The 20,047-nt window shown below is 38.6% G+C and overlaps 1 protein-coding gene across 8 annotated transcripts in view; it reads left to right on the forward strand.

The window, feature by feature from the left end:
• Nucleotides 1-20,047, forward strand: part of OSBPL1A (oxysterol binding protein like 1A) — a 223,953-nt gene that overhangs the window by 171,884 nt on the left and 32,022 nt on the right. The window lies entirely within an intron of this gene.

A 20,047-nucleotide genomic window follows, 5' to 3' on the forward strand; every position in this document is an offset into this window, starting at 1 on the left:
GAAATTCACAGATCTTAAGTATATAATTTAAGGAGTTTTGGCAAATGCATCTACCCATGTAACTAACAGCCCAATCAAGATGTAGAATCTTTCTGTCACTCCAGAAATTTCCCTCTAACTGCCTTCCAGTCAATCCCTACTCTCCATAGACCATCACTTTTGTGATTTCTGTTATTGTAGATCAGTCTTGTCTATTCTTGAAGTGCATTATAAATGGACTCATTAGAGTACATATTTCTTTTGAGTCTGGCTTTAATCACTCAACATAATGTTTTTGAGATTCATCCCTGTTGGGTATATCCGTGTTCATTGCCTTTTTTATTGTCGTGTGGTTGAAAATGCCACAATTTGCTTATCTGTACCCCTTTTGACATCTGGGGTGTTCCCAGTTTGGAGTTTTTATGAATAAAGCTGCTCTAAATGTTCTTACATGCATCTTTTTATGGACATGTTTTCATTCTCTTTGTTATGTAAGAGCCAAGTTTTGGGAGCCCTAGGGCAGGTATATGTTTAAGTTTATGAAATGTAACTGAACTGTTTTTTCAGAGTCATTGCATCATTTCTCAACACTACATGACACTTAAGATGCTCCATATACTTGCTCACATTTGTTGTTTTATGAGTATGACATAGTATCTCATTGGAGTTTTAGTTTATATTTCCTAACTGATTTTGTATGCTTGTTCATGTTTATTAGCCATTTTTATATCTTTTGTGAAGTATCAGATTTATCTAAATTGAATTGTGTGTCTTTGTATTACTGATTTGTAGGAATTCTATTTATATTTTGGATATAATCCTTTATCAAATATACATAGCATGAATATTTCTCATCTTTTGAAACTTGCCTTTCCATTTGTTTAATAATGAACAGATGTTTTTAATATCTTACTTGCATTAAGGCTTTTTTGTGTCTTCTCTAGGAATCTTTATCTATCCCAAACTTTGAACCACTACCTTTGGCACTCTCTAGTGTCACTGAAGATGTGTGTTGTTCAGGTCAACTTCCTCAGTCTCTCAAAGTACACAAATAGCTTTTTAAATCATTGTAACTATGGAAGAATTATTATTTTTTATTTTTTAATTTTAATTTTAATTTTTTTTTTTTTTTAAGATTTTATTTATTTGACAGAGACACAGCGAGAGAGGGAACACAAGCAGGGGGAGTGGGAGAGGGAGAAGCAGGCTTCCCACGGAGCGGGGAGCCCGATGCGGGGCTTGATCCCAGGACTCTGGGATCATGACCTGAGCCGAAGGCAGACGCTTAACGACTGAGCCACCCAGGCGCCTGGAAGAATTATTTTTTTATTAAAAATGCACCATGGGACAGTTTACTCAACATAGATTCCTAATTAACAGAAAACCAACTGGCATAAATTTTTTCTCAGAAACGTTGACTGAATATCTGTGTTCTAACTTCAGGTTCAACAGAGCTTAGAATTTAATGGTAATAAGAATTTAAGTAGGGGCTCCTGGGTGACTCAGTCAATTAAGCGTCTGCCTTCAGCTCAGGTCATGATCTCAGGGTCATGGGATTGAGCCCCACATCAGGGCTCCCTGCTCAGCAGGGAGTCTGCTTCTTCCTCTCCCTCTGCTGCTCCCCCTGCTTGTGCTCACTCTGCTTGTGCGTTCTCTCTCTCTCTCTCTGTCAAATAAATAAAATCTTTAAAAAAAAGAATTTAAGTAAATCTGCAACAACAGCCTTCCATGTTCTCAAGAAGTGGAGAGGTGAATAAGAGTGTGTATAGAAATTTATCCTTTCAGGTAGAGACAATGAGTTATACCTCCTATGATTCTTTGTCCTAACCAGGAGCTCTAAGGGGTAGAGAGGAGTAGTACATTTCCAAAAATGAAACTTGATACCTTTCACATGACTTGTAAATAAGAATATGTTCACCCAATGATGAGAATATGTTTACCCATATGATGAGGCTTCTTTGGACATCACTTCCTTTCACCCTTTTTTAATGAGTAGATTTGTGAACTGTATTCCAGATGGACTGTATAAAGATTGTTTCAAGTAAGATTATCCATAATTTGTGAAAATGAAATGACTTTTTATTATAGCCATAATTGACTCCTGTAACGTTTTAAAATCTAATCTTCAATTTTGTGAATATAATTTTATCGTTTATTTCCAGTGGCTTCCTACTTTGGAAAACTGTTTCAGTTTGGGTGATTAGTAAGCATTAGTAGTATAATAGAAATTAAAGATGATTAGATTCAAATACAAGCTTTGTTCATTAGGCTCATATAATTGACCCTTGAGCAACATGTGTTTAAACTGTGTGGGTCCACTTATATGTGGATTTTTTTCAATCGATACAGTACAATACTATAAATGTATTTTCTCTTCCTTATGATACTTTTAACATTTTTTTCTCTAGCTAACTTTATTGTAAGAGTGTATATATATATTATATATAACATACAAAATATGTGTTAATCAGACTATGTTACCAATAGTAGACTATTAGCAGTTAAGTTTTGGGGAGTTAAAAGTTATACACAGATCTTCAACTACATGGGGCGGGGGGTCAGCATCCCTAACCCTTGTGTTGTTCAAAGGTCAACTGTATTTAAATTGGGACTTGGGGAAGATAGGATTTGGGTGGGGGGAGAAGAGACATAGTAAGTACATTCTGCAAATAGATATACACACAAAAGTTCAAAATACATAATATATGTATACATACACATTTTCAGTATTACAATTAAAGATATATTAAAATCGCTCTATGAAATTATTTTCTTAGATATTTAGTTCATTAATTTGATCTTGAATCAAAGGTAAGAATTAGCTTGTTTTTTGCTTTTCTAAATATCCAAATGAATATTCTACTTAAATTTATGATTCCTTCAGAATATTTAACAAACAAGTATTTAATTGTTAAGTACAAGTGAAAATATGTGTTAAGAAATTTGGTTTTGAAAATGTTTTCTTAAGTGACTTCAAGACAAAATTTGATGGTGTTCTTTATACCTCACTTGCTACTTATCCTTATCTCTCATTTTTTCACTGATTTTCTTTGGCCCATTTTTAACTTGAGATGTTAGGGGAAACCATTTATTTTAAAACACTGAGCATGTGGTACATGCAAAATACTCTGTACTGTGAGAGATACAGAGGAGAATAAGACATAATCCCTAATCTTGGGGAGACTACACTTCAGTGAGTAGGAGATACAAATAATGGGACAAATGAAGATAGGAAAAGTAAAGAATTGTGATATTTAAGCAGAGTGTGGAACACTAGCCTACCTCAGTGGTTTAAATTGGGACTGTTAGAGCTGCTTTTAAAATCCCATCGCTAACAAACAGCATGTTTGAGTTCTAGATCATTCCCCAAATAGATATTGAAGAGAAACCTGAATGGAGGAGCCATGCTTAAAGTCTTCCCCCAGTTATGTGGTGAAAGGAAGTACCTTCTATCCTGAAGACAGGAGTCAGTTTATTTTTTTTTAAAGATGTCCTCAGCCCACTGGTATCCTGTCACAAGGGAGACCACTGGCTCAACCAGTCATTATCCTGTGTGTGTAAAAACCTTACTAGGTGGAGGTAGCACATGTGTTAAAACCATTTCACAGTCTGCTTTTCTCTAAGGCAACAAAATACTTCTTAGCTGTTTCTCTGTGCAAAACTATATAGTTATGTTCAATAAACAGTTTTTAGATCATCTTTTGAAACTGTAATTAGTAAATTATTCATCCAGAAAGTATTAATAGTTTTAAATCTTTAACAACTCCAATGGAAAAATGAGATGGTTTTTTCCTGAAGTAATTAATAATAACTTCAGTATCCACTTTGAGAGTTTCTACTTGCCAGGCACTGGGATGAATGTTCTATATCACTGGCAAAGTCTCATAGTAAAAAAAAAAATACATATTTTTAAAATTTCTGAGCACATAATATACGTGTATAAATGCATATATGTCTATTATTGGAACAGAATTTTCATTTACAATACCTACCTTTGCTAGATGTAGTCTGTTTCATTTTTTAAAAATGCTGGTTATATGAAACATTACATTGAGTTTACAAACCACCCATGAATTAGACTAAAAATTTTTAAAAACTCCACTGTAGATGCATTGTCTCGTTGGAACCTCACCATGATATGAAATTTTTATGTCTGTGGATTTATGTATATATTTTTAAATGGAAACACTGAGGCTTGGAATAGGTAGTTACTTGTTGGAGGTTGCACAAATCAGGTGGCAGCTGGGGCTCTGAAACCTGTAGCTAAGGATCTGGAGTTAAAGAATCCTAGTTCTGCTACTCATTAGATGTGTGACCATGGGCAAGTTACTTAAGGAGTGCTTAGTTTATAGCATTATCTTGAGGATTAAGTGAGGCGATGCATGTTAAGTGGTTAACACAGGATCTAAGATGGAGTAAATACTCAATGTTATAGTACTCAAACACTTTATCTTGGTAGAACCAGTTAGAGTTAGCTCAGTGATACTGTGATGTCAGAGCATTTGTGAAATGTTGCTTGTAAAAACAAAACAAAAAACTCCTGAAATTTTCCTGTTCTCCCTGAAGCATACAGATCAATGATCAGAGGTCTTTTTAAACGATAAAGGTAGAATGAAGCTAAATATGCAAACTATTAAGATTCCTAGAATTGTGGGTGAGAGAAATGTTGGAGAGAGCTCGTGTGTTCTTGTGAGAGGGACCTGGGTGACTTCACAGGCCCCATTGTAAAAGGCATAGGGGACAGGGCCCTCGGATCATATGTCACAAGTGGTCAGCAATGAACAAGCAAAGGCTCACCCTAAAGGTCCCTAGCTATTTTTGTGTAAAGATAGGGGCTTGAGACACACATATATTTTTTGGTCATTTAAAGAGTTAAAACATCATTTAAAAACTCTGGAGTGGGGTGCCTGGGTGGCTCAGTCATTAAGTGTCTGCCTTTGGCTCAGGTCATGATCCCGGGGTCCTGGGACCGAGCCCCGCATCGGGCTCCCTGCTTGGCAGAGAGCCTGCTTCTCCCCCTCCCACTCCCCCTGCTGTGTTCCCTCTCACTGTCTCTCTCTCTGTCAAATAAATAAATAAAAATCTTTTTAAAAAAAATAATAAAAATAAAAACTCTGGAGTGAAGGAAGCCTTCTTTTTTTTTTTTAAGATTTTTTTTTTTTTTTTTTTTTTTTTGAGAGAGAGAGAATGAGAGACAGAGAGCATGAGAGGGAGGAGGGTCAGAGGGAGAAGCAGACTCCCTGCCGAGCAGGGAGCCCGATGCGGGACTCGATCCCAGGACTCCAGGATCATGACCTGAGCCGAAGGCAGTCGCTTAACCAACTGAGCCACCCAGGCGCCCATGGAGTGAAGGAAGCCTTCTTAAACCAAGACCCAAAAGCTAAAAGCTATTTTTAAAAAAAAAACCATAAAAGACATATTTATGCAAGTTTGTTTTGTGTGCAAATGATTCTCTTTGCAGTCTACATGATAAAAGATTAATACCTATTATATACAACAAATTCTTAAAAACTGACAAAAAATTTAGTGGTATAAATGATATAAATAGGCAATTTATATATGTATAAATTCAAATGGTCATTAAACATGAAAAGATGTTCTGAGTCAGAACATCCAGTACTAGTCAAAGAAAAAAAGCAATACAGTATGATTTTCTAATAGACTGACAAAACTTGGGTAAGAACACTTTATGGACACTGATCGCTGCTGGTGGGGAGATCAGGAAAAGTGCTCTCATAGATTGGTGGTAAAATATGAAATTGTTAAAACCCTTTCAGAAAGCAGTCTGGTAACATTTGGGGAAATGTAAAATAGGTGTACTTTCTGACCCAGCAGTCTTATCTTTATCTAGTTCTCTGTCCCAGAGAAATGAAAACATCAGATTTAAAAAGAAAGATAAGATGTTTTTGCTGCATTGTTGGGCAAAAGAATGAAAACAGTGAATGGCTTTCATGGAGAATGGCAAAATGTATTTCCTATACAGTATTCTTGTCATGGATTATGATTCACTTGTTGAAAGGATTAGTTTACCATTTGACTTGAATAAATTTCCACAAAATATGGAATAGGAAAAGCAAACCATAGACAAGTGTGTATAACTAGTATTCTGGTTTGGAATCTTACAGTCAGAAATCCCCTTTGTGTGCACACATGCTCTATTTGTGACTATTTGACAAAATGTACAAAAGTATAGAAAAATACCTATCAGGTAAGAACAAAACGAGAACGGACTGCATTAAAAATAAAACCAGTGGGGCATCTGTGTGGCTAAGTCGGTTGAGCTTCTAACTCTTGATTTTGGCTCAGGTCATGATCTCAGGGTGGTGAGTTCAAGTCATGTCAGCTCCATTCTCCGTGGGGAGTCTGCTTGGGATTCTCTTTCCCCCTCTGCCCTTCCCTTCATGCTTGCTCTCTCTCTCTCAATAAATAATCTTAAAAAAAATAAAACCAGCGTACATGATAAGATACTGATACAAAGTTACACATATGTGCATGTGTACCTGTGCCTAAAGATATTAGAAAGATACACTTATATCTATCAACTTGGAGGGGTGTCCTTGATATATTTAGTGAAAAAACATTTTGATCTGTAGGGTAATATTTCAGTAAAAGAATATATACTTGTGTATGCATGTTTGTGCAAAGAGGAAAGTATGGAAGGGAGCCCTCCAGGCTGTTATATTAGTATTAGAGGTGGGAAGAGATGACTGGCTTATTCATCCATGGATTGTTTCAGTTGGTATATAACATATTATTTTATATTTGAAAAATGAACCACATTTCTCATTATGTTTACTTTCACTTGGTAGGTAAATGCTTGAGATAATCTTTGTTCTAGGTTATGCTGGTTTTGATATAGAACTTGAACTTCTGAAAATTTAAGATTATAAAACTTTATGAATTAAGGAATTTACCATTTTTTCTGCAGTGATTATTAATAGAATGGTGAAGTGTTTTTATCTTGTCCATAGAGAAAATATTGAAAGATAGCTATTTAAGTTTCAAATATAGATTATGATCTAACGTGTATAACTTCCCCAGACTTGGTTTGGCAAGTTATACTATAAACAGAATCAGAAGACCAGTGATAGATTTGAAAAAAGTTTTCTGCAATGTAGGTGGTGAGTAAAATATTTATAATAACAGAAAGCTCATACAAATTGAGAAGCTAATTTAGTGAGGAGATGATATCACCAATGACTATGAATGTTTTTACCTTAATATGTGTGTACTTTATAAAAATAACAAAGAATTTTTAAAATTCTTGAAGACTGAGGTACAGGTAAGAGACTGAGACTTGGTGCCCCGAGGCTTGAATTGTCCCAGGTACCACTCTATTCTCACTACAGATCTAGCTGCCAAGTAAGGTGAATGTACAGCTGCGCAGTCTGGGCTTGGAGGTCTGTCCCAGGTTGTGCAAGTAGGCTGTGGCAAGAGTGTGAGTTGTGGCCCTGGTTTGAGTCCCACAATTCTTTTATATTCTCTGTGACAAAGAGCCCGCACCCAAGGATAACGCTATTTCAGTAGAGTACACACATGCCAGTGCACAGACCCTGTGTGGCTCACGGGTCTGCATGAAAGAAGCAAACCTGAAAACCATGAAACACCTGACATCTTCCAGCCACAGCTTCATTTTATAATCTTTTTCTACTTTTTTCAAAGAGTCTCCGTGAGTTAGGACACCTGGGTGGCTCAGTTGGTTAAGCGTCTGCCTTCGGCTCAGGTCAGGATCCCAGGGTCCTGGAATCCAATCCCGCTTGGGGCTTCCTGCTCTGCAGGGAACTTGCTTCTCCCTCTGCCTGCAGCTCCCCCTGCTTGTGCGATCGCTCGCTCTCCCTCCCTCCCTCCCTCTCTCTGTCTCTGTCTCTCTCTGACAAGCAAGTAAATAAAATCTTTTAAAAAAAAAAAAAAAAGGTGTCTCTGTGAGCAGAGTGTTCTGTGTTTCCTGGAGTTATGCCAGGGAGCAAGAGTAGGAGGCAGTGGGCCTGGTGTCTGGCAGGTAGACCCGCAGGATGTGTGCAGTTCACGGGAATTTGAGGGGCTCTGTCAGGCTGAGCCTCCCGTATAGTTTCTGCCATCTAAAACTACCTTAAAGATTTGGGGGATAGTAATCTCCTGAACTTGAACAACCTTTTTTCAGAATAAGGGGGATTCTAATTCTAGCACAGCATTTGTTAGTCACACTTCGTGAACTAATTTGGTTCAGTTTGGGGTCTGTCCACAGCTCTGGGTAGGGGGAATAATGGCCGGGTTACACACTGAGCCGTTTGCATCACACAGATAAAACAACTGTGGTGGGACTTTTCACTCAAAACCACTTATTGTGTTGTTGTGCAGATCGTCGTAATGTCATCTGTATGCTTGAAAATAGAACCAGGACATATCATTCTCAGTCCCTGGTACAGGGTGTTTTCTCTCTGTGTGAAGAAAAAAAGGAAGCATAGAATTCAGGATATAATGACTCTCAGACAAACTCCAAGGGAAGAGAATAATCGATCTATGGTTTCAGCCTAAAAATTCTGATAGCTACTCTCCTCTGTTATTACTTCTGCTTGGAGTAATACCTCCTTCATCCAGTATCAATAGGGATTTTTTTTTTTTTTTTGGTCCTGGTGGGGGTAGTGAAATTTTTAAATATAGAAAAATATCCTTTATATATCTCTACAGTATATATTTAAAACTAAAAAGTTTTAAATCTGCTACCTAATTATTAAAAAATTTGATTCCCTCTGCTTCTTTAAATAATACTGTAGAATATTTAGCATTTTCTTAATGATTAGATTGTGGACTCTCACTGATTTAGACTCCTGTATTTGAGTGATTTTTGGTTCTTCCCCCAGGCTTAGAGCAGTACTACCCTTATGTTTTCAGAAGCAGTCACAGAAATCCAGTGTGGCCAGTAGTAGCCACCAGCCACTCATGGTTTTTGAGCACTTGAAATGGGGCTGCTGTGAGTGAGACATGGAGTTTTTAGTCTTAACCTTAGTTAATATAAGTTTAAATTATAAAAATGAAGCTAAGGTATTTTTTCATTAACTGCCATTTTACTGTTTTGGTAAAGTTAGACTTTAACTGTTGAAAACTGAGCTAAATTGAGATATGCTCTAAGTGTAAAGTACACATTGGATTTTAAAAACTTAAGATGGGAATAAATGTAAAGTACCTCAATTTTTTATATTCATTACATGTCGACATGCAAATATTTTGGGTATATTGTGCTAAATACAAGATATTTTTAATACAATATTGCCTATATTCATTATTCTGTCCATTAGATCTCTACAGCTTATTTACTACTCATTGCAGGTTTGTACCCTTAAACACCATCACTGGTGTTACACCTGTAACTCTTTGTTACAGGTTTCCTGTGTTTTTAGATTCCGTATATAAGTGGTACCATACAGTACTTGTCTTTCTCTGACTTACCTTACTTAGCATAATCTACTCAAAGTCCATCTGCATTGCGAATTAGCAATATCTTCCTTTCTTGTGACTGAGTTTCCTCCATTGTGTATATGTACCACATCTTTTTTATCCATTCATCCACTGATGGACATTTGGGTTGTTTCTGCATCTTGGCTTTTGTAAATAAAACTGCACTAAACATGGGAGTGCATGTATCTTATCAGAATCCTGTTTTCATTTCCTTTGGGGATATATCCAGAAGTGGAATTGCTGGATCATATGGTAGATCTATTTTTTATTTTTTGAGAAACTTCCATATTGTTTTCCATAGTGGTTGGACCAATTTACATTCCCACCAACAATGTATAAGGGTTCCTTTTCACCACATTCTCACCAGCACCTGTTGTCTTTTGTTTTCTCGATGATAGCCATTCTATCAGGTGTGAGGTGATAGCTCGTTGTGGCTCTGATTTGCATTTCCCTGATTAGTGATGTTGAGCATTTTTTTCATTTGTCTGCTCATTTTGATTTGGAGAAATGTCTATTTAGTTCTGCCTGTTTTTTTTTTAAAGATTTTATTTATTTATTTGACAGAGAGAGAGACACAGTGAGAGAGGGAACACAAGCAGGGGGAGTGGGAGAGGGAGAAGCAGGCTTCCTGGCAAGCAGAGAGCCTGATGCGGGGCTCGATCCCAGGACCTGGAATCATGACCTGAGCCGAAGGCAGACGCTTAACAACTGAGCCACCCAGGCGCCTCTAGTTCTGCCTATTTTTTAATCAGATTTCTTTTTGTTACTAAGTTGACTGAGTTCTTTATATATTTTGGACATTAACTCCTTATCTAATATATGATTTGTAGAATTTTTCTTTTGTAGGTTATCTATTCATTTTGCTGTTTCTTTTGCTGTGCAGATCTTTGAGTTTGATATTAGTCCCATTTATTGTTGTTTTTTTCTTTTGTTTGTGCTTTTGACATCCCACCCCTCAAATGATTGCCAAGACCAATATTGATGAGCTGCTTCCCCATATTTTCTTTTAGGAGTTATGGTACCAGGTCTTATGTTTAAGTCTTTGATCCATTTCTTAGTTAATTTTTGTGAGTGGTGTGATATAGGGGTCCAGTGTCACTGTTCTGCATGTGTGTCTCCAGTTTTTCTTAGCACCATTTTTTGAAGAGACTGTCCTTTCTCCATTGATTATTCTTGGCTTTCCTGTTGAACAGTAGTTGACCAGTATGCTGGGGTTTAATTGTAGACTTCCTATTCTGTTCCATTGGTCGATGTGTCCATTTTTAGACACATGTTAGCTGTGGTACCTATGTTAATATTAGCTGTGAGTTTGTCACACATGGCTTTCTGTTTTTTTTTTTTAAGGTTTTATTTATTTATTTGACAGAGCAAAAGCAGGGGCAGTGGCAGGCAGAGAGAGAGGGATGCGGAACTCAATCCCAGGACACTGGGATCATGACCTGAGCTGAAGGCAGATGCTTAACTGACTGAGCCACCCAGGCACCCCGGGTGCCCCAGGCTTTCTGTTCTGTTCCATTGGTCTGTGTGTCTGTTTTTGTGCCAGTACCATACTGTTTTTTATTACTATGGCTTTATAATATAGTTTGAAACCCAGAAGCATGATACCTCTGGCTTTGTTCTTTTTTCTTAGTATTGCTTTAGACTATCCAGGATCTTCTGTGGTCCTACACAAATTTTAGGATTGTTTCTTCTGTTTCTGTGAAGAATGTCTGATTTTTTTTTTTTTTTTTTTTTTTTTAGATTTTATTTATTTGACAGAGACACAGCGAGAGAGGGAACACAAGCAGGGAGAGTGGGAGGGGGAGAACCAGGCCTCCTGCGGAGCGGGGAGCCCGATGTGGGGCTCGATCCCAGGACCCTGGGACTGTGACCTGAGCCGAAGGCAGATGCCCAACGACTGAGCCACCCAGGCACCCCAAATGTCTTTGATTTTTTGATGGGGATTACATGGAATCTGTAGATTGCCTGGGGTAGTATGGGCATATTAACAGTATTCTTTTGATCCATGAACATGGATGTCTTGCCATTTGTTTGTGACTTTGACTTCTTTCAGCAAAGTTTTGTAGTTTTTATTGTACGGATTTTTCACATCCTTGGTTAAGTTTCTTAGGTATTGTTTTTGATGCTATTGTGAATAGGATGGTATTATTTCTTTTTCAGTTGCTTCATCATTAGTGTAAAGTAATGTAATTGATTTGTCTGTTGATTTTTGCATCTTGCCACTTTACTGAAATTGTTGATTAATTCCAACAGGTGTGTGTGTGTGTTTACTGATTCTTTGGGGTTTTCTATACTGATCTTCCTCAATTTACAATGGAGTTACATCCCGATAAACCCATCATAAGTTGAAAATATCATAAGTCGAAAATGCATTTAATATACCTGACCTACCCAACATCATAGCTTAGCCTAGCCTACCTTAACCATGCTCAGAATATTACATTAGCCAACAGTTAGGCAAAAACCATCTAATACAAAGCCTGTTTTATAATAAAGTGTTGAATATCTCCCATAATTTATTGAATACTGTACTGCGAGGGAAAAACAGAATGGTTGTATGGGTGCAGAATGGTTCTAAGTGTATTGGTTATTTACCCTTGTGATTGTGTGGCTGACTAGGGGCTGCAGCTCCCACTGCCTGGCATCATGAGAGAGTATCATACATGTTGTTAGCCCAGAAAAGGATCTGAATTCAAAATTTGAAGTATGGTTTCTACTGAATGCATATCACTTTCACACCATCATAGTGGATGCCTTTTATTTTTTTGCCTTGCCTAAATTGCTCCAGCTAGGATTTCCATTATTGCATTAAATATGAGTGGTGAGGGTAGGCATCCTTGCCTTGTTCCTGATCTTAGAGGAAACGTTTTCAGTTTCCTTTCAGTGAGTATAATGTTAGCTGTGAGTTTGTCAGACCTGCCTTTATTATGTTGAGGTGTGTTCCTTCCATACCCAATCTGTTAAGGGTTTTTAATCATGAAAGGATGAATTTTGTCAAATGCTTTTTCTGCATCTATTGAGATGGTCCTGTGATATTTATCTTTCATTTTTATTGATGCTTTGTGTTACATTTATTAATTTGTGTATGTTGAACTATAGTCACATCCCAGGGATAAATCCCACTTGGTCATGGAGTGTAATCTTTTAATGTGTTCTTCAATTCGGTTTGCTAATATTTTGTTGAGAATTTTTGCATCTGTACTCATCAGGGATATTGGTTGATAGTTTTCTTGTGGTGTCCTTATCTGGTTTAGTATCAGTAATGCTAGCTTTGCAGAATGAGTTTGGAAATGTTTCTTCCTTCTTGATATTTCCTAAGAGTTTGAGGAGGGTTGGTGCTAATTTTCCTTTAAATGTTTGGTAGATTCTTCAGCGAAACTGTCTGGTCCTGGAGTTTTCTGTGTTGGGAGTTTGTTTGTGTTTTGTTTGTTTGTTTGTTTTAAATTACTGGTTCAATCTCTTTCTCCTTAATTGGTCTGTTCAGATTTTGTATTTCCTTTTCATTCACAGTCTTGATAGATTAGGTGTTCTGGAAATCTATTCTAGGTTATATAGTTTGTTGGCATATAACTGTTCATAGTAGTCTTTTGTGATTCTGTGTATTCTATAGTATCAGTTGTAATGTCTTTTTTTCATTTCTAATTTTGGGGTTTTTTTTTTCCTTACTCTAGCTAAAGTTTTGTCAATCTTGTTTATAATTTTGAAGAACCAGATCTTAGTTTCATTTATCCTTTCTATTGTTTTTCTGCTATTTTATTTATTTATAGTTTGATCCTCATTATTTCCTTCCTTCTATTTTGGGCTTAATTTGTTCTTTTTCTAGTTCCTTGAGGTGTAAAGTTAGGTTGTTTATTTGAGATCTAATTTCTTAACATAATGCATTTATTGCTATTAATTTTCCTCTCAGACCTGCTTTGTTGCATCCCACAATTCTTGATATATTGTGTTTTCATTTGCATTAGTTTCGAGATAATTTTTTATTTCCCTTTTGGTTTCTTTTTTGACCCATTGGTTGTTTAGAACAGTGTTTAGTTTCCACATATTTGAATATCTACTCACTTCCTCTTATTGATTACTAATTTCATGCATTGTGATCAGAGAAGATAATTGGTGTGACTTCAGTCTTCTTGAGTTTGCTAAGATTTGTGACCTATCACATGATCTGTCCTGGAGAATGTTCCATGTGCACTTGAGAAGAATGTGTATTCTGCTACTGTTAGATAGAATGTTCTGTATGTGTCTATTAAGTCCATCTATCCTAAGGTGCAGTGTGATTTCGTTGTTCTTTGGATAATCTACCCATTGCTGATACTGGATACTGACTTCTTCTATGGTTACTGTATTGTTCTTAATTCATTCCTTAAGATCTATTTTTTTAAGATCTTATTTATGCGAGAGAGAGCGAGCGAGCATGCTCAAGCAGGGTGAGGGGCAGAGCGAGAGGGAGAAGCCCTCTCCATGCCCAGTAGGAAGCCCGATGCGGGGCTCAGTCCCAGGACCCTGAGATCATGACCTGAGCTGAAGGCAAATGCTTAACCAACTGAGCCACCCAGGCCCCCCCCCCCTTAAGATCTGTTATCAGTTGCTTAATAGATGTTCAGTGCTGAGGTGTTCAGACTATATATTTATGATTGTCATATCTTCTTGATGTATTGCCCCCCCCCCCCCTTTATCATTATATGACCTTCTTTGTCTCTTAGAACCCTTTTTGGCTTGAAATCTATGTTGCCTGATACAAGTATAGTTACAAACTTTTTTTTTCTTTTTTGGCTTGCAGTGTCATCATCCATTCTTTCATGCTGAGCCTATGTGTGTCTTTAGAGCTCCTATTAGGCAGCACATAGTTGGCTCTTGTGTGTGTGTTTTAAGATTTACTAATTTATTTTAGAGAACACGTGCACAAGCGGTGGGTGGGGAGATTGCAGGGAGGGGCGAGAGAGAATCTCAGACCCCCCCCCCCCCAGCCCAGTGTGGAGTGCAGAGCCTGGTGTGGGGCTTGATCTCATGGCCCAAGAGCATGACCTGAGCAGAAACCAAGAGTGGACACTCAAACAAGTGAGCCACCCAGGTGCATGGCTCTTGTTTTTCTTAATCCACCCAGTTACTCTTCCTTTTGATTGGTGAGTTCAATCCATTTACATTTAGGGTGATTATTGTTATGTAAGGACTAACTACTGCCATTTTATTTTTGCCTTCTGGTTATTTTATCTCTCCATTGTTTCTTTTTCCTTCTATTTCTACCTTTGTAAGTTTGTGGTTTTCCATGGTGATTTGCTCAGTCTCTCCCTTTTTTTATGTTTTGTGTCTCTGCTCTAGATTTTTGCTTTGTGGTAACCATGAGGTTTACCTAAAACATCTCATAGATAAAGTAGTCCTTTTCCTGCTGATAGCACTCTGTCTTCATTCCCCTACAAAGGTTTTATCCTTTGTTGTTACAAATTATCTCTTCTTATGCTATGACTTTGTTACCAAGTTGTAGTAGCTATAGTTACTTGCAATGCTCTTTTCCTTTATGTTCTAATAGGAGTTTAATACAGTATTCTAAAAAAAGAGTTACAGTATTATTACTTGCCTGGTTAATCAGATTGAATTTTGTGTACTTTCATCTTTTGTTTCTTCGCTTGAAGAGTTCCCTCCAACATTTCTGTTAAGGCAGGTCTAGTGGTGGTGAACTCTTTTAGCTTTTGTTTGTCAGGGAAAGCTTTGGTTTCTCCTTCATACCTAAAAGATAGCTTTGCCAGGTAGAGTATTCTTGGCTGGCAGTTGTTATCTTTAAGTATTTTCAATATGTCATTCCTCTCTCTCCTGGCCTGTAGAGTTTCTGCTGAGAACTCTGCTAATAGCCTACTGGGGGACCTTGGTAGGTTACTGTATATTTTTTCCTGGGTGCCTTTAAAATTCCTTCTTTATTATTGACTTTTTTTAAAAGATTGATTGATTGATTGGTTTGAAAGAGAGAGAGAGCACACAGAGGGAGAGGGAGAAGCAGGCTCCCTGTGGAGTGGGGAGCCTGATGCAGGGCTTGATCCAAGGACCTTGGGATCATGACCCAAGCCAAAGGCAGATGCTTAACCAACTGAACCACCCAGGCACCCCTATTACTGACTTTTGACAATTTTAATATAATGTGTCTTGGAGAAGGTCTTTTTGCCTTGAGACAATAGGGTGTTCTGTTAGCTTTGTAGACTTATGTATCCAGTTGCTTCCCCAGGTTTGGGAAGGTCTCAGCTATTATTTAAATGCATTCTCTGTTCCCTTCTCCCTCTCTTTCCTTCTGAGATACCCATTATTCTCTTGTTGGCATTTCTGATGGAGTGAGATAGTTCTCATAGGGTGTTTTCACTTTTTTAAAATCTTCCGTCTGTTCCACCTGACTCATTTCTATATTTCTGTCCTCAAGCTTGCTAATCCTCTCTTCCATATGATCTGCTCTGTTTCCAGCACATTCTGATGCATTTTTCATCTCATTTATTGAGTTCTTCAGCTCCACAATTTATTTCTTTTTTAGAATTTCATTCTCTCTGATAAAGCACTTCTATTCATTAATTTTATTCCTGTGATCACCATATTGCCATTTGGAGTTTTCTTATAGCTCATTGAATTTCATCATAACTGCTATTTTAAATTATCAGTTAGACTGCAATATTCCATGTCTTTGGGTTCCATAGCTGGAGAATTGTCATTATCTTTTTATGATACTGCCTTGCAGTGATTTTTCTTGGTGTTGGATGAGAAGTGCCTCCTCCACATTTGAAGGCTTTGTTTACTTGGATTCTAACAGTTCAGCAGGCTGGTAGATGGGGGTTTTCCTTTTGTTTTCCAGAAGATGGGGCTATAGCACAACTTTTTGATTTTTGTTACCAGAGCTAAGGGTTGGGAGCATGAAAAAAAGCAAAGAGTGGTGGTAAAGTGGGAGGGAGGTATGTACTTAGCACTTGGGGCTTTGGGTATACCCATGGCCAGGTGGGGGGATCTTCAAGTGGGAAGGGTTCCAGAGGTTTGTGGGCCAGCCTCTTGCGGCAGAGAACAGGAGATGCTTTCCTTCAGTTCTCTTTGCCTACTTCCCTTTCCTTCCCTTCCTCCAGCCACTGGGGTCTCTTCTCAGGGAGCCTCGTTCCTCCAGTTGCAGCGCCTGTTGCCAGTCCGACCCCCAACCGCTGCCTTACCCCGCCCCCTCCTCTGCCGGAAAGGTGGTGCCGGCTCACTGCGGGCTGCCGCTGCCAGCTCCCCTGCCTGTGCCCACCCGCTCTAGGTACACAGATGGTGGATTTCTTGGGCACCCTGCTATGCTGTGCAGAGGCGCTGTGGGGTTCCCCCCTTCCCAGGGTATGTATGTCCAATTAGTTGTAAATCAGAGGGGAGAGAAGAGGAATGACTTACAGCACCATGATGCTGACATCATTCCCAAATAAAATATATTATTAAAATGGATTTATCTTGGGCGCCTGGGTGGCTCAGTCGTTAAGCGTCTGCCTTCGGCTCAGGTCATGATCCCAGGGTCCTGGGATCGAGTCCCACATCGGGCTCCCTGCTCGGCAGGAAGCCTGCTTCTCCCTCTCCCACTCCCCCTGCTTGTGTTCCTGCTCTCGCTGTCTCTCTGTCAAATAAATAAATAAAATCTTTAAAAAATAAATAAATAAATAAAATGGATTTATCTTGTTCTCTTTCCTTTTTTAATGTAGCCCCTGCAAAATTTAAACTTGTATATGAAGCTTCATATCTCTGTGGGAGGTTTCTCAACTTTAGCACCACTAATATTTAGAGCTGGATAATTCTTTGTGTGGGGATCCAGCTTGTTCCCTAGAGGATGTTTAGTGACATCCCTGGCCTAGCTATTCTAGATCAGCTTCCCCCCTAGTGCAGGAATGCCTTTCTGGGCCATGACAGAAAGGGATTCAGCCTCTGTTTGAAACCTTCACTCAATAAGAATGTCTTCTTTATCATTTTTGGAATTAATTGTAAGACCTTTATATCAACATCCTATAACTTCTACCAGTGGTTCTAGTCTTAATCACTTGAGTAGCACAGATTAAACCAAATTCTTTATGAAAAAGTTAATGCACGTTAACAGGCCTTATACATTCTAAAGTTCATTCAACAATTACTTAAACTCCTCCTTTGTGTTCGCACTGTCCTAGACAACAGGGATAAGCAGATGAAACATGAGTTCTTGGGGGACTTGCATACCATCCTGGGGGATGTAGCTAATACTCAAGAGCCTACAGTAGTATGTCATGGGTTGATCAGGGCTGCGAAGAATATCAAAGCAGGCAAAGGTGCATAGGGAATGCTCTTGTTGGGAGGGAAGGGGTGTGGGGGTGCTATTACTCCTGGCCTTGTCCTCTAATACCCCAAGACCTCTGTCATGCCTACTGTTCCCCAGACCTCCAGTTTCTTTTGTTTCTTCTGGAATGCACATTGCCTTCATCCATTGCTTATAAATGTTTTCTGGACACCTTTGCCTAGCTTCTGATAATTCTTCCTGAGTGGAGGTGTCAAGGCTCCTTTTAAAAGTGGCACATGGAGCTGAATCCTGGCTCTGGTCTGATCATTGCAGAGTTGTCCTTAGGAATGTTCTAGCTGCTGTTCTCCTTTTGGCAATCTGAGATTGCACCTGCCTTTTTGGCAGCCTCATCATGCTGTTGACTCAGATTACAGTCAACAACCCCGAGGTCTTGTACTGTGTTACAGCTTCCACATTGTATACTGGACCTGAAGGCCAGTGTTTCTCTTGCTGCTTTTGATCAGCTTATTGCACACAGTGTGATCTGAAGGAGTTCGTTTCTGCATGTCTTCCACAAGAAATACCTGGGCTCTGTGATGGCCCATTACCTTTCACAATCCCTTTTACCTCTGCTTTCTGGTTGTGTTCTAGAGTAGATAATGTTGCAGATAATCCAGCCTCCAGATGAATGAGTAACTACTACAGTTTCATAAAACATCATGAGATACGTGGATAAAAATGAATGTGGAATATTTCCAGGTGGGATTCTTGGCTGGCAATCCTGTAATGATTTCTAAATTGAAAATTAAAAAAAAAAAAAAAAGCCTTGGATGTCTTTTATCTTCTTGCTTCCAGAATATTTCTTATTCTTCTTGCCTTTAATCCAAATAGTAATACATACTTGTACACTCAATGTAAGCGTTGGTTGGGAGGAATTACAGCCCCTCTTTCCGTCTTCGCAAAGCTTATTTCAGGCTCAAGCTTCTAGCATCTGTTCCATTTCTGGCTTTTTCGTAGACAAAAGATAGAAAATATAGTTGACCCCTGAACGGTATACCTCCCAGGGAGTAGAAAACCCATGTGTAATTTTTGACCCCTCAAAAACTTAACTGCTAACAGCTTACTGTTGACTGGAAGCCTTACCAATAACATAAACCATCAATTAACACGTATTTTGTGTGTCATAGGTATTTTATACAATATCTTACAATAAAGTGAGCTAAAAACGCAAATGTTATTTAGAAAATCATAAGGAAGAGAAAATACATTTACTGTACTGTGCTGTATTTATAAAAAACCCACATATGAGTGGACTGGTGCAGTTCAAACACATGTTGTTCGTGGGTCAACTGTACACATCTCTCAAACTGCATTGTACATGCAAATGGTAGATAATGGCAGGGAGTCTGTCCCTCAGTTCCCTTGTGCATGTCACAGAGATTCATAGTCCTGGATTGTGGAGAATGTGATTTAAATACCATCTGTGGCTACTTATCCAGCAGACTGGTTAGATGACAAATCTGCCAAATGAACAGTGTGTGTTTCTAAAGAAGAAAAAGATATCAGAAGAATTTACCATGGAGGATTTAAAAATATTATTTATTTGAAAACCATATTAACTTCTATAACTCTAATTAGTTTATAGAGTAAAAGTTCTTTAGAAGATAATTATTTTGCTTACTATTTTCTTTAGTATTTTAGTTGCATAGGTATATTTTAAATGGCAACTGCTAAGCCAACATCCCTTGCCATAACCGAAGATAACCAAAAAGAATGTACTGTCTTAACAGCATTTTAGAAAGTTGGTCTGGGCTCCTCTCACTGGTCCCCCTGGTAGTGCTGTGATTGTGATTTGTGCAAGTGGGGTCGGCTTCTGGCCAGCCAGGCCTGGCTTCAGGATGCCTGCCTGAGCCCCTGACGGGCTGCTTATCCAGGCCACAGACCCTTTGCCACGGACGTCCACCATCCTTCTGGCTGCCTCCAAACCCCTGCAGAGGCTTTGAAGATACTCCTTCTGTAGATGCCAAATTTTACTCAATGTCCGTGTCTTTGGGGAAGTACTGATGTATAATGCCAGGCCTAAATTTTGCTCTGGCTTTGTAGTTCGTTTGCATTTTTCCATTTAGTTTCTTAAAAACCTTACACTAGGCCCTGTGATGGCATTTTGTTTACACTATTTAGCAGCTAGAGTAAAATAATATAGGAAGGATCAAGATAAGGATAGCTGTGTCGTGAACCCAACGCTTTCTTCGATGCGCCGGCACACAGAGGGCACACAGACCTCTGAGGAGGTGCAGACAGCTGGACACCAACGGGAAGGACCTGGGATCACTAGGATCAGAATGACACCGAAGGCATAGGGCCAGGAGATCTGCTGTGACACTTCTCAAGGACCAGGATAGCGGTGAT

This window comes from Mirounga angustirostris, unplaced genomic scaffold, assembly GCF_029215605.1.
Source record: "Mirounga angustirostris isolate CCGP_5_RB_7025 unplaced genomic scaffold, mMirAng1.0.hap1 SCAF_14, whole genome shotgun sequence".
Taxonomy (NCBI): Eukaryota; Metazoa; Chordata; class Mammalia; order Carnivora; family Phocidae; genus Mirounga; species Mirounga angustirostris.